Here is a 6290-nt window from a genome sequence, read left to right as displayed (position 1 = left end):
AGCCTATCATGAAAGTTATATGGCTCACCAAATGGCTCTAATAACACTAATCACAGAAACTTTGACTCGTTATTGACAGATAGACTTTATTGAGTCACCTGCATTCAAGTGTGAATATCTAACATAGCATATCGGTAGCAAAAACACCAATTAGAAGTGCTATATATATGATCACAGCCGCATAGAAAAAGAAGGAGCCAGCTCCAGAATGAGTGACTCTGAGAATCTGCCTCTTCACCCCGACGTTGGGGCAAAACCCCCTAAGACTCAGGGTCAAACCATGAGAGTTCCCAGGTATGGCTACTTCAAAGGTCGATTTGCATTCATTTCGCATTGGATTTTACGGCAGATAAGAACCATTCAGCCGGTCTAGTCTGCCCATCTTTACTGATGTAAAGACTCAGACCTTCATCAGACCTTCATCAGTCCTTGGTCTTGTCTTAAATTCAGGATAGCTTAATGTTTTTTCCATGCATGTTTAAAGTGGGGGGATTTCAACACACTCTGGCTAGTAAAAGTCTATGGAAAAGTCAGAAGGAAATAGCATTGCCATACAGAATCAGCTCATTGTTATGTTTGTGCTGGGAAAGTCATTCAATATATCACAAACCCCATACAAAAACCTTGCCTTTTAGTCTGCAAATAAAGGTTTGAAAAGTTTCTTGACATAAAAACAGGTTTTTGTCAATGCTAAGTAACATTATTATATACAGCGTTGTATTTTATGGTCAAGTTAAAAAAAATATTTTTTCATGGTACTTCCTTTAAGCACAAATACTGGATCATTTCCATTTATACAAGTTCCACAAGTTCCTGACCAGCACTTCTATGGTGCTGTCGTGCAGTGTATATACTCACAGAAAGGAATCCAACATACATAAGCACCTTAAATGAATTGGTAAGCAAAACGCAAAATGTATACCTGTCTCTCAAAAAATGGTTGCGTGGACAGTGGCAGGTGGGGAGTTTGACTAGAGTGGCACACCTTGCAATCCATAATGAAGATGTTCTAAGGTGACCTCAGAAACCTCAACGCAAAGGATGGTTGGACCCATAGATCATACAGAAGAAGAGTTCTGCGACGGAATGTGGCAGAACTAGTATTATATAATCAGCGTCCTATCCTTACAAAGCTAATTGGTACATGTAATAGTAGTTAAATAATCAATAGCCTTATCATCAAAGAACATGTTTAACTATTTAATATTATATTAGGGTCTGTGTATGTTGTTAGGAAAATAAAAATGGTTGGGAATTTTTAATATCATGTATCATGATTTCGTTTTCAAAGAAGTCATTATGCTCTTGGAATATTGGGCTAACATAACCCGTTTCCTGTGTTCTACCACCAGTTAGTAGACATGGCACGATGTGTTGTGAAAAATGTATGTTTCTTTATATTACTTAAGCCCTTAAAACCTTCATGACATTCTATGCCATGTTGAGAAAATGTGCCCAGAAAGCTATATTGACAACATAGAATGTCATGAAGAAAGTAGCGGTGTGTGTGTGTGTGTGTGTGTGTGTGTCTGTGCACACCACTACCTGTCAGTTTGCGGTGCAGAAGCAGGCACCCTCCCCAGTTCGGGTGTCTTGGGCATTGAACTGATCACGCAAGACTTCCTTTATGAATCGACGCCTCGCGTTCACAATAAACAAGATGCTTCATTCATCAGAGACTGATCAGCAGTATCAAAAAACTAAAAGTAAAAAAAGAATGGCTGCTTACATGCCATAAAAAGTAAAAAAATAAACGTTTAAAAAACTCAACAGGTTGCCAGCTCATCTATAGTTATATCAGATGGCTCGCACACTAAAAAAACTGTCTGATTCCTGCTGTAATGCAAGGATCACACATTATGGCACAGCCAGCCACCCCCCACCTGCAAATAAAATGAATACAATAAATCACAAATAAGACAAAATACCCTACACCCACATTTTCTAAAGATTTTCTTGTTATTATTTTTAATTTCTTTTTTTATAAATGGGCTGATGTGGATTATAACTTATCATAAGGGAGATGGGAGTTGTGGCCCACAAAATCAGGTGCACGAAAAAGCAGAAGGCTAGCATACTTCTGAAAATGTGTCTTTTTATCCAAACTGTATATGTAAAGCGTATTATCACCTTTTCTGTGTGCCTGCTGTGCCCTATTCTGTGTGCTGTGTGCAGTAAATTGAGCGTGTCATGTAGTGTGCCCTGTAGACTTGAAAAATATACAAAACCCTATGCATGTGTGGTATTTCTGGAATCTGGTGATACAGATAAATACTTCTTGTGGGTTTATCTGCCGTTTCATGTAATCTGTGTAAACAATCTTAAGAAACATGGAAAATTATGTGAAAAAAGCAATGAAAATTAGCGCTTAGTTAGTTAGAGCTCCCTTTGCAGGGATTGGGATAAGTGTCCAAATGCTCCTAGTGAAATACCATGGGGGGATATTTTGAGATGGTGAGCTGCTAAACAGTCCCAAATAAGACATGTGCATCACAAAATAAAATTTTAAAATTTCAAGTGTGGAAAAGGATTTGGGGATGTTCAAGACACTAACATTAATATATTTTAAGGTTTTTGTAAAATTGCTGAAAAAGCATTTTGTAAAAATGCTGAGAAAGCCCTAGGTTTTTGGGTGCAAAATAAACACCCCCCAGTTAAGAAGGGGCTACAACTGTTCATTGGTCATTCCTTTTAAAGAAATGCTAACGCCGCAGGTATTTTTTTATGTTCTGCTGAGAATTGTTTAATTATATTTAGTTTCAGGTAACAGATCAATTTCAATGACAATGGTAACACAGGAGATTGATAACTTTAAAGTTGGCAGTAATATTTTGTGTGATGTTTCCAGAGTTTATGTATTTAAGTCACAAGTGAAAGGATTATAATTATAGTCATTGAAAAGGATGGAACAAAGACATTTTATACTAATTTCCTTTAAAATCTATTATTAAATTATATCATAAGCAACACAAACAGCGCATAGTTCTTCTGTGGAATACAGAATGATAATAACATCATTTATTTCCATTTTAATATTTGTTAATATTCCTCATTATCTGTCGTAGCATGCAGACTACTTAAATGCCTTCTTTCTTTTCTTATTACAGTAACAATTAATCATACGTCTGAAGACAAGATTCTTTACGGTACAATTAAGTAGATTTGTTTTCTGCAAGGAAAGAAATGACTCATTGCCTGCTAACAATGAATTCTCATCTCTTGTCTAAGAGATTGGAATTTAACCAATCAGATACCTTTTGGCGAACGTCATCAAGTAATTCAATCTTAATCTAATGAATGGAACATTAAATGGATTTCCTAGAAAAAAAGACATGATAAGGTGGCGCCAAATAGCATCTTGTGTTGTTAGCAAAGCCCAGTAACACTATTTTGTGGTATGTTCGGAATCATTTTAGTGAAAGAAAAGGCAATGCACCACAAAGCAAGGGCTATCCTTGTGCTAACACACTAATTCTTTCTTATCAGTAGCGATGAATGAAGAAGGCTAGTATTGTTTTTTAAGAACTATAAGTGGTCTATTGAGATCCATCAGTCAAAAAGTTCTGTGCTGTCTGGCGGGAGTACCCAGTCGAGGTAAAGGGCGCCCCGTCACATTAACATACAAAGCAAAGGGCACGTTTGCCTTTTGTAAGAAGAATGAATTCTTATGGAAAAGGTTGAAAACATGCGTATTAAAATATTTCAACCTTCTTTGTCCCATTTTGGTGAATAGTTTGGTATTCATTTTTTCGCAGTTCTTTAAAGTGGAAGTCCTAAGGGAAAAATTCTTTTTTTTTTATGATCACTTGTAACTTTTCCGAGTGCCGAAAAACAGCTGTAACTTGTAAATGTGTTTAAGGGGAACCATCTTTTTCTTTTTAAAAAGTCTCTGAGCCTTTCATAAGGTAAAATGGGCAGACTAGATGGTTGGAATTGTTATATCCTGCCAAATTCTATGTTCCTATATAAAGATAAAAAAAAACATTGAGCTGTAGCACAGATTTTAGAATAATATATTTAGAAAATGAAAAGCATCCCATGGAAAATAAGTATTTATCACTGCAGGAGAAGTAAGAAAGGATTGGGTTTGGAGCTATCTGTCTCATGCAATCTAAAAGATTTTGTGTAATATATTAACACAACGTCCTAATTCTGTGTGTTTGTAATTACATTATACATTTTAATAAACGTTATACTGTTCGTTAATAGGACTGCGCAAAAGAACAGGTGGTCATCCTTTCACTTAAAGAAACTAAAAAGGGTTCTTTACAGTAAGAACAATGAATTGTAGATTGTAAGCTCATTTGAGCCGGGCCCTCCTCACCTGTTGTTTCTGAATGTCATCTTGTTATGTTATATACTACTTGTTATGTCCTGTCTGCTCTTTGTACAGTGTTGCGAAATCTGATGGCCCTATATAAACAATAAATAATAATAATAATAATAATAATAATGAAGATGTGGAATTCACTACCCACAGATGTTGAGCTATGAGATTCAATATATGCATTTAAATATGGGTGCAATCATTTTTTAGCAGAGAAGAATATACAGGCATATAATTAATATATAATTATATAAGGACAGGATTAGTTATAGTTTGTTGATCCGGTGAGAAATCAGATTTTTAGGAAGCAATTGGAAATCTCTTCCATGAGGGTTTTGCCTTCTTCTGGATGACCAGTAAGGTTAAACTTGATGGACTGTTTTCTTCAACCTAAACTACCATGTTACTTATAAATTAACATTATGAATTACTTATTCTATATATAGTGTTTTAATCTCACATTTAGAATCCGTGTCAAAATAAATAACTTATAAAACTATAAATATTTTTAGTTCTACTAAATTCTCCATATGGCTATACATATACTACAAAAACAAAATTCCATATATCTAGAAAAAGTAGATATGAGTATCCTACGCAGAAGAGTTTACAATCTAAAATAAATGAGACAACCATTGTTAACTATTATTAGGAAATATCAAAGCCTCATGACTGCATTGTGACATTTCTGGGAGGTGACTAGAATTCTGGCCCTTAATGGTGAAAAAGAAGTAAAACTAAAATCTCTTAAAAGCGAGGAAAAAATTCTGAGATATGTTCGGAAGAGGGTTCCGAAACATATATAAAACTTAAGCAGATAGAAAAACCCAACTGGAACTCATATTAAATCTGTTCCTATTCACCTTTTATCTGCCTAAAAGTCTATTAGATAGTCCTAGCCTAGGAAGGAGCTGCCAGCATTCTGGACAATAGTCCTAGCAGTAACTAAAGTAATATTATGACTATCCATAAGCAAGGCGCGGAATATAATGCTAGTACCACACACTACATGCGACAGCATTCTTTTAATGGTGAAAGGCTGATAAGTGTAAATCTGTAACATGCCTATGTGATATATTGTTAAAAAAAAATATATCTTAATGTTCATATAAATGTATACAGAGCTTCACTAGAGAGGAATATCAATGGGGGTAACCCATAAAAAAAAAATATTTCATTAAGAAGAAAAAAAATATTCCTGAATAGATAAAACTTAACTTTTATTAAATTATGTATTTTTTACATACATATTTATATATTTTTATTATATATATATATATATATATATATATATATATATATATATATATATAATCTCTTTAAGGAATAGCCTTATTTCTTCTTGATTTAACATGAAATATCTTAACCTACTATTATTCCCCTAATTTAAAATGCATGATTTCTATATTAACATACTAGTCTATGTCAATTTTGCTATATTATTATTAAGATATATATATATATATCTATATATATATATATATATATAATATTAATAGATATATATATTTATAATATATATTTTTTTTTTAGCAAAATTAACATTGCATGTAAGATTATAAGTATTTCTAACAGAAACTGGAAACATTATTATATGTCCAAGAAAAATGAGCATCCTGCGTCTGCTCTTTTATATTGTTTGATACGATATCAGAAAAATATATAATAATAGTACTATATGAAACTGTAGGTGCCATTCTTTCTCGATCGTAAGCTTTTATTTACCTAATGTATCGGATTGTCATATTCTGTGAATGCTAGTCTTATCATACCCTGTGAATATATGTATTGTAAGAAGCACTGCATACATTGTTGGCGCTATATAAATTAAAACGTATTTGTAAATCTAGATTGTAATCTCTTTTGAGCAGGGCCCTCCTTACCTTTTGTTTTGTAAGTCCATAGTGTTATGTGATGTACTGCTTGTTGTGTCCTGTACACCCATTGTACAGCACTGCGGAAT

The sequence above is a fragment of the Sceloporus occidentalis genome, unplaced genomic scaffold (genome assembly GCF_023333645.1).
Source record: "Sceloporus occidentalis isolate IW3139 unplaced genomic scaffold, rSceOcc1.0.p SCAF_37, whole genome shotgun sequence".
NCBI classification, from domain to species: domain Eukaryota; kingdom Metazoa; phylum Chordata; class Lepidosauria; order Squamata; family Phrynosomatidae; genus Sceloporus; species Sceloporus occidentalis.
The sequence above is the reverse complement of the archived record's forward strand: the minus strand, read 5'-3'. Positions refer to the sequence as shown.